Source organism: Colossoma macropomum, unplaced genomic scaffold (assembly GCF_904425465.1).
Source record: "Colossoma macropomum unplaced genomic scaffold, Colossoma_macropomum, whole genome shotgun sequence".
Taxonomy (NCBI): domain Eukaryota; kingdom Metazoa; phylum Chordata; class Actinopteri; order Characiformes; family Serrasalmidae; genus Colossoma; species Colossoma macropomum.
The window spans coordinates 41,629,023-41,640,590 of NW_023494803.1; the positions used below are offsets into that span (position 1 = coordinate 41,629,023).

Sequence of the window (11,568 nt, forward strand, 5' to 3'; positions counted from 1 at the left end):
GATTACAGTGTGTCAGAAACCACATAATGAAGTCTATCAGAGATACTTAAAGAGCCCATATCCTACATTTTTCCACATAAGAATCCACTTATAAAAACAGAGAGATCAGATCAGTCCTGTTTTAAAAGAGCTGCACTGGCTGTTCTGTATCGTTCAGGATAGAGTTTAAAGCTCTGATACCAGTTTTTAAAGCTCTAAATGACCTTAAAGCACCGCTTACATCACAGTGTGTCTGTCTGTTTATGTTCCAGTATGTAATCTAAGATCTGCAGATTCTGACCTTCTACAAACACCCTCAGTAAAACACAGAAAACGTGGAGAGACTCTTTCAGTTATTCTGCTTCTAAACTGTGGAGCTCAGTTCAGCTTTTATTAGACAGTCGAGCTCAGAGCTCACTTTTAATAAACACCTGAAAACACAGCTCTTTAACTCAGAGCTTCAGTAAAACTCTACGGCTCTTTGTGTTTGTCTTCTAATTTGATTTTTCATTTTCTTATGATTCTAAATTAATACTTATAATTTCTGGTATAACTGTTATTTATCACCTGTCTGTAAAGCAGTTTGAGCTGCCACCAGCATGAAGAGTGCTATGTAAATAAAAATGATCATTATTATTATTATTATTATTACATTTGTGTTTTTTATGTACCAAAAACAGTCAAAATTCATTTCTACCTGACCCTTTTCCAACCTCTCTTAGAATTAGAATTAAACAGGCTGTTTTTGTCATGGTACCTTTAAGACTGATATATGTAAATGAGCTCAGTCATGATTGGCTGTGCATTGTTCAAAATCAGTGCAGGCTGAAACACTCCTTATAACTTCAGTGTGAATGGGCGGTGCTAGTCTGCTGTAGGCTGAATAGGTGGATATATTTAAATGCCTTGTGACATCACAAAAACAGTGAATTCAAAATGAGCTCAGTTTCCGTATATGGACTGGGTTCGTTTTGGAGCTTGTAATTTCTAGATACTTTGTCAAATTCTTATTTAAAAACGTTTTTATACGATATGGGCTCTTTAACAGCTCTGCATGGTTTGAGGCCAGTGTGTGGTGGTTTGGGTGCACAGTTAGCTCCATGCTAATGGTGTGAAGTAGTGTAAATTTGTTTTCTGTTAGATTGTCGCTTTAAAGGAGTCTCATCCTCTCTCTTCCGTTTTCCTCACAGCTGCCTCCGCCGCCCCTGAAGGTTCGTGTGTCGCTCTCATGAACACCAAGCTGAAACGATCAATTACAGCACTAACTCTGAGACATCAGCACGGCTTCCAGGTCTGTCTGAGCCACTTCCTGTGTCCGTATATGGCGAGACGAAGCATTCTGCACACCACAGGAACCTGCGGAGGCTGGACATAACGGCCGTGTGTCCCGTCAGGGTCAACCGAAGCCTTCCACGCAGGGAACTGGACAAAAAAACACACCCGGCCATGAGGAGGCCTCCTGAAGGAGCAGGGAATCTCTCAGCCAGTGTAGCTCAGTGTTTACTGCCGTCAACTTCACCTCATGTACAGAGACCGAGTTTTTAAAGTCTTAAATACGGAGTCTTAACCTTTGATTCGTGGCATTTCCCATTCTTTCAAAGCTGGATCACCATCGCGACACTAGAGAAGGTGCTGACTACAGCGGTGGTTCTCAACTGGTAGCAGGCACTGAGTGGGTTGTGGGTACATCAAAAAATCAAACTTTTATTATCATTATTATTATTATTATTACTATTATTATTATTATTATTATTATAATTTTAAGTAATTTTGATGAAAGGCATCAGGTGGGCTTTCAGTGGTACGCTTTTATTTTGAAAGGCATCCTAGGCTGTGTCCAAAACTTACTACTAAATAAATAATATATATATACACACACATATATATATATATTACATGTAATAATATATTAGTTAAGCGTATATATAACATTATATATTTAGTATATGTAACAGTATATTATTTAGTGCATACATACCAAACCTAAACTACTATAATACACATTCTAAACTAATGTAAACACTTCTAATGGTGGTGTAATATCTTCAACATGCTAGTTTTTACAGCATTTGCTTCGTGAAACAGTCATATTTCATCAGATTTTCTATAATATTAGCAAAAATAAAATAGCTCCACTCATGTAAATCATTATATAGCATTGTTTACTTTACAATAGCTACAATAATGCTAACTTCCGCTAGCGGATTTTCAGTGCTGTGGTGTTCAGTGGTTCCCCAACTCTTTTATTTTTTTTAAATTAGGAAAGTTCACTCGATATTGGCCCTTTAACAGCTCCACATGGGTTGAGGCAGGTGTGTGATGTTTGGGCCTGCGGTTAGCACCAGAGCTGGTGTATGAGGAGTCTGGCCAATCCCTATTTCCCCGTTATATCAAAAACAGGACGGCTAAACAGCAGAGGGCGCCCCCGAGTGAGTCCTCAATGAATGGGAGTGAATGGAGCTCAACGGCTAAAAATGAGAAGTTAAAATAGTTTCTAATCACCGAACCAGAACTTTCCTTTAGTTTTAGACAGTAGAAGGATGGGTTTCACTAAAAAAGCAAAGAAAACTCACCTGAATGTTTCCTTTATTCTACAGCAAGCCGGTTTTGGGCAGCAGGAGGCGGGCTTTACTGCTAGAGCGTGATGATTGATTGGCGAGCGGAGCAGCTCATTGGCTGTTCGCGCTCACTGACATCATGAAAGTACGTGAGGCGCCGTTTTAAATTCCTATAACTCGAGTTTAAAAGCTCTTAAAAATATAACAGCAGTGTTAAAACGTTTTATGCTGTTCAGGAAATTAATTTATTATTTTACATTAAAAATGTTTCAGCATTTATAAACTATGATTTTGCTCAAAAGCTCCATATCAACCCATTCATTTTGGACTCACTCGGGAGCGCCCTCTAGCGTCTGAGAAAACCGGAAGACATTGCAGAGTGTAATTCTCATCTCTACAAGTTCTCTGTTAGCACCATGCTAACTGCTGAGGTATAAGCTTTCATTGTTGGCTACATTAGCCTTGTAGCTCCAGCGCTAAAACTAAAGGAGCAAACTTCAGACACTAAAACCATCTCGGCTCAGTGAGAGGATGTATTCATGATTTTTTGAAGTAGAAAATATGCTGTTGATTTTTAGAGATCACCCACGTCTACGACTCAGTGCTGTTTTTGTTCTGGTTTAGCTGCAGAGCGCGTCTGTATTTTCCACCATCTTTGTTCATGCTGCGTTACTGCAGCGTCCAAAACCACTCAAGCCTTAACACTGTTTTTCTCTGATACGTTTACATTCATAGCAGGTAGAATAGCATGCAAATCCAGCATGGAGTGTAAAATACAGCCATAAATATAAACAGGCTGTATGAACATTTATGATCTATTTTATTATTATAATTATTATTATTTATTATCGACTGCTGTAAAATGCGTGATAGTGTCAGTCAGTGTGATGGAGTCTGCGCATGCACTGCAAGTCAGAGGGTGCAGATCAAGTACACTCTCAAAACGATGGTTCCTCAAGGGTTCTTTAGTAAAGACAGTGTTTCGATGTAGAAGCATTAACACTCTAAGAACCCATTACATGGTTAAATGGTTCTTTGCATGGTTAAATGGTTCCTCAGACCGATGGAGAATGTGTTTTATATGGTTCAGTTTGGAACCTTTCTGAAATGGTTCTATATAGTACAAAAAAGTGTTCTTCTGTTGTTACAAGCTTGACATCGGAACAATAGCAGAACCCTTTTTGGTCTTATATAGAACCATATACAACACTTTCTTCATCAGTCTGAAGAACCATTTCACCATGCAGAGAACCATTTAAGCTTGCACATAGTTCTTTGAGTGTTCATGGCTCTATATAGAACTCATTCGCTTTACTAAAGAACCCTTGAAGAACCTTTTTAATTTGAATTTTAACAATTCAGGTAAACTGGCTCCTCAACTGGCTCCTCTCAGTGTGGAGGAGTAGCAGCTCTGCTCTGAGCTCCTCCCGGATGACCGAGCTCCTCACCCTGTCAGTAGAGAGTAGCAGCCACCCTGCGAAGAGGCTCATTTCCGCCGCTTGTCTTCGTGATCTTCGGTCATTACCCACAGCTCATGACCACAGGTGAGGGTCGGGATGTAGACTGACTGGTAAACAGAGAGCTTTGCCTTATGGCCCCGCTCCCTCTTCACCGCTACAGTCCGGTACAGTGACCGCATTACTGCTGCCGTCTGTCCCAGCCTGCAGCCGATCTCACAAGACCCCAAGATACTAAACTCCTCCACCTGGGGCAGCTCCTCTCCCCTCACCTGGAGTGGACATGCCATCCTTTTCCAGGCTTCATTCTAAACCAGACAAAATCATTTATCACAGTTGCGCTTGGAGTTCTCAAAAAGCGGGTTGCATAATAAAGCTTGGCTGGCGTTATCGGCTCACTGAGGCTAGCCTAGCCAAACGCAGGCCGATGTTTTCTGAGTGGCCACTTCTGTGTAATAGTTAAAGTATAGTTCAGAGTGTTTTACAGTATTGGGGATAGCATGGATAACACAGCCAGGAAAACTACATTAATAAAAAACATGGCATTTTGAGGACATTGAAGACACGACACTAAATAAACACTAAATACTGCTTTTATTACACTGAGGACAGAATAGAGAGCCAGGAACCTTCCGTGGTGAGATAATGGCATATACAAAACAGAACTACACCTTTTTTTAATTTTCTGCATAATTGATGGTTAAGATGTAATCAGAGTGGTTCAGAGCGGTTTGGTCTGAAACGCTCCGTTCTAGATAAACTTACCGAGTCAGAACTGTTCACAGTGGTGGTGATAGGAACCAGACGTCCACCTATAAAAGCTAGTAATGATAATGATAGTTTTAAGAACTTAAACACAAAATAGTCCCAAAGAAAACTTATTATTTCAGGTTTCTCCACTATTTTCCATCATCAACATTCCATATAAACTCAGAAGACTCGTGTAGGTTCACTGGTGGTTCTGGATAGTAAATAAAATGTCTATATTTGTGTTGTAGTCATGGCGACCCCTGGTTCCTATCACCACCACTGTAAAGACATCTGGACCATTTCACACCAAACCACTCTGAATCTCTCTGATTACACCTCACACACTGAGTTATGGGGGACATTTTAAAATCTCCTTTAATAATAGAGGCTAAAAGTGGGTTTTGCCTCAGGACCAGTTGAGAACCACTGAACTGAACCATCTGTAGTGATGATTCACGTTAAAGGCTGAGATCGTAAGGAGCAGGAAAGCAATATGTGTGAACTGAAGAATGTTTATAATGTAAAGATTATAGGAAGAATACAAAAACAGGTATATTGTATTATTTAATAGCATCTGCTCAGGCATGTGAGGATATCGTCACTGTTGTGGTTAATGTGGTTTATCGTCAAAAGAACGCTCTGTTTTATTATTACCTCTTGTGTTAAATGGCCTTGTTTTTACGTTTTAATTGTTTTTCATATTGTTGTCCTGTTTTTTCTGCAATCTGGAAAGTTTCTCCTCCCGAGCACAACGTCAGTGTGACTTTCTACAGAAATACAGGGATTTGTCTTAAAAACAAATCAATCAAAACTGAAAAATTTACAGATTTATCCCGGACTAGCTGGGCTGCTGTCTTCTCTTTAAGTTTAAACAAGTATTGGGAAAGAAGAGAAACATTATACGATTCTTATTATTATTAAAGTCAGTTATTTTATCTTTTAAGTGGTCGCCTGGCGGGTTCAGATGACCGAGTTATGTGAATTTTCAGTATTTATTTAATGTAGGAATCACTGAATACCTTTCAAATCTAAATCATAACACGCATGTCCTCTCCGTTCAGCCCTGGACGTGGTGTAGGAATCAGTAACGCGTGATTTCTCTGTAACGTAACATCTGTAGAGCAATTAATCCTCTCCAGGCTCCACCCACAAACACGTTCTTTCATAGTGACTGTTGCTAGGTTGGACAAACTTAAAAGAGCGCTGTTAAAAATCCCATTCAGCCTAATGAGAAACTGTAGAACAGACTCAGTTTATATCACAATACCTACATTTAGAGTCGGTTATTTGTTTCTTATTAATTTATGTGTGAAACATACAGATCAGTTTGTTTTGGTGTGTATTTGGGGTTTTTATACACTCATAGGATTGATACGCTAAACAGGAATTCCTTCAGCTTCATGTCGTGACGCTTATCTCAGCTAGTTAGCAACGTTAGCAATCCGTTAGACAAAACTGGACAAACTTAAAAGAGTGCTGTTAAAAATCCCATTCAACCTAAGAGTTAGAGTAACTTTAGCCATGCTGTGGTCCTCAGCACTGTAGGCTATGCCGCTAACTTACCCAGTTAGCAACATCAGCAAATCTCTATGATGATTTAGCTAATTAGCAACATTATCAAATCCATTAGTGTAAGTTTGGCCATGCTACAGTGGCTAGTGTTACAGGCTACACTGCTACCGTAGCTCGTTAGCAATATTAGCAGATCTCTTGGAGTAACTTTAGCGATGCTAGCCCCATGTTCTGTGATGCTAACTGACCGAGTTAACCGCACTAAAACAGCTGAAGCTGCTTAACTTTCTGCTTAGCCTATTAAAGGGTCATTCTACAGAAATGTCCACTTTCCTATCTGTCCATAGGAGTCACTGGTGTTACTGATCCTCACTGGTGTTCCACATAATAAAGGAACACCAGAGACATTTTTAATGAACAATGCATTTTACAGAATGGCTGCTACAGAGCATCAAACCACATGTTGTCAATCATGGAATATCCACTAAAATATGGAATTTAATCCATTTGTATTCTATTTTTTCACAATTACCTCAGAATAAAGTCGGTCACACCAGTGACTTCAGCTAAAAGCTTCATATGAAATCAGGAGCTAAATGAGAAAATCTCTGATAACTGAAAGACTCAGTGGACTCACCATGAGCTTTTCTTCATAGATCCTCAGAAAACAGGTAAAAGGAAGTCAAGTGATGTCATCAGTGTGACTTTTATTTCAAAATAAGAGATTTTTTGTTACGCAGTAACACCAGTGACACGACTCCTGGGGAACTTTCATTATATATTTTATATTTATTTGGCATTTGTTTCTTTATGTAATGTAATTCATATATTCCATAGTCATGTATAGATTATTGCAGTTAAAATTGCAGAAAAATGTTTTTTCTTCAAAACATGGCCTCAGCCTTCACACATGACTGTGAGGACGAGCTCTTCTGTGGTGCTTGGAATTCTATATGATTGATTTATAAACCAATATTGCTAAATTGAGGTGTAATTGATAGAAGGTGTAATTGATAAAATAACTTATTGTTTTATTTGAAAATATAAATAAATTGTAACCCGAACATGTTTTTAAGTGTAATATATCTGTAAACGCTAGGGACACAAAAATGGACGTTTCTGTAGAATGACCCTAATCCCTTAAAACTCTAGAAATCAATAACTCGCTTCTGTGATATAAACATTGTGTTCTACAGTTTCTCATTTGCTTGAATGGGATTTTTTAGCATTTTTGCGATTAAAGAACATTTGTGGGCGGAGCCTGAAAGTCAAATTGTCCTGTTTAATGAAGAAAGGAGAGGAGTAGTAATTGTGTTTGGAGGTATTTGGGTTATTTAATTTAATTTTGTGTATATATTGCATAAAGACAGATGTATTTGCTTACTGTACTGTTTTTTTGTCTTGGGGAAAGTTTTGAAGGGAAACGAAATGAGATCGTCTATAAACGCGAACGTGACTGTCGTTGGTGAATAAATCTCCCTGTTGGGACTCGATTGTTTCTGGGTTTTTATTTACTTTTCCTAATATTGGAGACTTTTATTCTGATCATGATTTCTGTCACTGAGTTTGTGAAGCTGTTTGTCTGTTTGACATTTTATCTTAATCAGTTAGTGTGTTTGTTTCATCTCCTACAGCACATCTAAGAAAGGTGGTTCTTCAAGGGTTCTTTAGTGAAGACAGTGCCTCTATGTAGAACCATGAACACTTACACCAAAGATTCTGCTGCTGTAGTTACAATGTTAAGCTTTTTGGTCCTATATAGAACCATATACAACACATCAATCTGAAGACCCATCTTTTTTCAAGAGTGACACGAGCCCTCAGTTTTTTTTGAGAAAGGTAATATGATTAAAGATGTTTTGACAATTTTCCTGCATAATTTTAACTTTATTGAAGGAAAAAAGCAGCAAATCTTAAAACTGAAAAAATAACAGTATTACAAAACCTATTAAAGTCAGGCTTTGTATTAAAGTTTTAAAGTATTAAAGGGCCAATAGAGTTTATAATTGTATATTATCTTGGATTTCTTGGATTTTTGTTCCCTGATGTCCGCTTACGTACCAAAAACAATCAGAATTCATTTCTACACAATCATTTCCACCTCCTTTATTATTTACAGTTAAACAGGTTGTTTTTGTTACTGTGCCTATAAGACTCAAATATGTAAAAGAGCTGTGTTCTGATTGGCTGTCCTTTATTGTGCCTCACTTAAAAAAAGCAGTCCATAATTAAGTGGTTGAGATGTAAACAGAGTAGTTCAGAGTGGTTCAGAGTGGTTTGGTGTGGTTTGGTGTGAAACTTACCGAGTCAGAACTGTCCACAGTGGTGGTGATAGGAACCAGACGTCCACCTCTAAAAGCTCCCTCACAGAAAGTTCCTACATGAAATGGTTATGAATTCACTGCCTGATGACTGAGACACTGTTTTATGATAGTTTAGAGAACTTAAACTCCATTCATGGTGGAGGGATACATGCAGGGCGCTGTGAGGCAAAATAGTCCCCAAAGAAAACTTATTATTTCAGATTTTCCACTATTTTCCATCATCAACATTCCATATAAACTCAGAAGACTCGTGTAGGTTCACTGGTGGTTCTGGATAGTAAATAAAATGTCTATATTTGTGTTGTAGTCATGGCGACCCCTGGTTCCTATCACCACCACTGTAAAGACATCTGAACCATTTCACACCAAACCACTCTGAATCTCTCTGTGTACACCTCACACTCTGAGTTATGGGGGAATTTTGGAAACTGGGTGGATGTTCCCTCATTGAATCAGTGGGTCACAAAATGTTTGAGACTATTTTTCTAAAGAATCAGTAATGTAATTGTTTTTAATCCCTCAGTTTAGTTCCACAAGTAAACAGAGAGACTAAATGGAATCTATCTATCTATCTATCTATCTATCTGTCTGTCTGTCTGTCTGTCTATCTGTCTGTTTATCTATCTATCTATCTGTCTGTCTGTCTGTCTATCTATCTATCTGTCTGTCTGTCTGTCTGTCTATCTATCTATCTGTCTATCTGTCTGTCTGTCTATCTATCTATCTATCTGTCTACACGGCCCGCCCATTAACCGAATGGACCAATCAGGTACGGATCAGACGGTTCGCGGTGGGCGGGGTTATTTTAGGTCATCATTACACACACGCCAAACGCAGTTTTTCACTGAAGTTACCTAAAGCGCTTTTAAAGACCAGCAGGGTTTCAGTTCAGTATAATCTGTTCATATCGTTATTAATATTGTTATTATCTGTTTATTTCATCAATAATGTTATAAACTCTTGTTTATACCTTTGAATCTGCGCCGATGTTATTTAGAGGACGACACTGCGCATAATGCGTGGAGAGCTGATCCTCATGAAACAGACGCTTTATCTGCTGTTTTCCACCCGTTTTCCGACATGCCCCGCCCTCCTGTGCTGTGATTGGCCAGCAGTTCTAGCCCATCGTTAAGGTGTCTAATATAATTATTTGACCGTGAAATAAAATCAGTTTCTCACATCGAGCTTTACAGAAGCATCATAATCTCACAGGAGCTCATCAGCAGTCTATCCGTCTGATTTATTAGCATTAAAAATTATAAACAAAACAAACAAATCATTTAAAGTCAGAGCTGTGAGCAGTTCTTATATATTTTTCTTCCTTTAGAAATTTAATGGAAAATAAAATTGGTAGTTTATGAAAAGCAGGAAACATTATAAATGTTGTTTAATCAGAACTTTATTGCCTTAATTTTAAATTCGATTTTTTAAATGCTTTTTATTTCCTCTCTATTTTCTATTTCTTCTTAAAATGTATTGTTTATAAACATGTTTTAAATTTCTATCCCCCAACATCTTTTAAATAGGTAGATAGACAGACAGACAGACAGACCGACAGACAGACAGATAGATAGATAGATAGATAGATAGATGTTCATTTGCTGATCGGTTAGCTGAGTGCTGATTGGTTAGCATTACTGCTACTGAGCGCTGATTGGTTAGCATTACTGCTACTGAGCGCTGATTGGTTAGCTTTGCTGCTACTCAGCGTTGATTGATTAGCATTACTGCTACTGAGCGCTGATTGGTTAACATTACTGCTACTGGGCGCTGATTGGTTAGCATTGCTGCTACTCAGCGTTGATTGATTAGCATTGCTGCTACTGAGCGCTGATTGATTAGCATTGCTGCTACTGAGCACTGATTGATTAGCATTGCTGCTACTGAGTGCTGATTGATTAGCATTGCTGCTACTGAGCGCTGATTGGTTAGCATTACTGCTACTGAGAGCTGATTGGTTAACACTGAGTGGTGAACATTGTACAGGTGTCTAAGTAGATGCCTGTTCAATTTGAAATTAGTCTGAAAAGTCAGGTGGCTCAGACAGTAAGATGTGTATAAATATGCAGTCATATACAAACGTTTGAGCACCTCCAGTTAGTGATGTGTTGATTTTCTGAGTGTAAATAATTTACACACTCTCTACAGAGAACAGCACAGATTCCATTTATTTGCTGGAAAAAATAAAACATACAATTTAAAATGTGCCATAACTTTTGCACAGGCCACATTTTATTAGTTTTGTTTTTTCCCAAACTTGTAAAGTTCAGTAAGTAAACAGTGGGTGTGTATAGAAATGTGCAGTAGTGAGTCTCTGTAGAGGATATTTAACTTATTTACACTCAGAAAATCAACACAAACAAGGAATTCGACCAAAGTTCTGCACACGACTGTAAACACAGTAAAACTCAGTGTGTTTGAGACTTTGTGTGTTTACTGGGGCAGTAAGTGTGTTTACAGCAGTTAAACCACTAAATAACAGAATGAACACAAATAAACATCATCGCAGTACAGTGATGTTTTGTTTTGAAAGCAGTAGCCGTGATCTGGCCTGTCCTGACCTCTCACTGCCCTCAGCGTCACATGGATTTGATCAGTTCCATCAGCTGATTTCACTTAATGAAGTATTGATTAGATGAAGCAGGTATTGGACGGTGACCGTAAACACTGGAGAGGAAGTGAACATGAACATTAATATAATGTTTATCCCTCACGTGAGTTTTGGGGACTTAGTTTTGGTTTTGAACGGAACAGTTTTGTTTTGTTTTTTGTAATAATGACGTTGAAAATATGACCCACCTTTTTCACTCAGATCTCACTCAGTGTTATTCTGGACTGATTGCGCTGCTGGTGGAGTGTTAAGATCCCAGGACTGAACACTTCCCAGTAAATGATGTAATGCTTGGGGTGATACTGGAGGACAGGATTATTGACCTGTTCATTAATAATATCATTATTTTAGTGAAATATTACATTGTTCTGTTGTCT

The 11,568-nt window shown here is 38.4% G+C and overlaps 1 protein-coding gene across 1 annotated transcript in view; it reads left to right on the forward strand.

Moving 5' to 3' along the window:
- cnsta (consortin, connexin sorting protein a) overlaps positions 1-2,455 on the forward strand; it is a 48,957-nt gene extending 46,502 nt beyond the window's left edge. The window contains exon 14 of the mRNA XM_036592653.1: positions 1,170-2,455. The gene's annotated coding sequence lies outside the window, so the exon portion shown is untranslated. The remainder of the gene's footprint in view (positions 1-1,169) is intronic.
- The last annotated feature ends 9,113 nt before the right edge of the window (positions 2,456-11,568 follow it).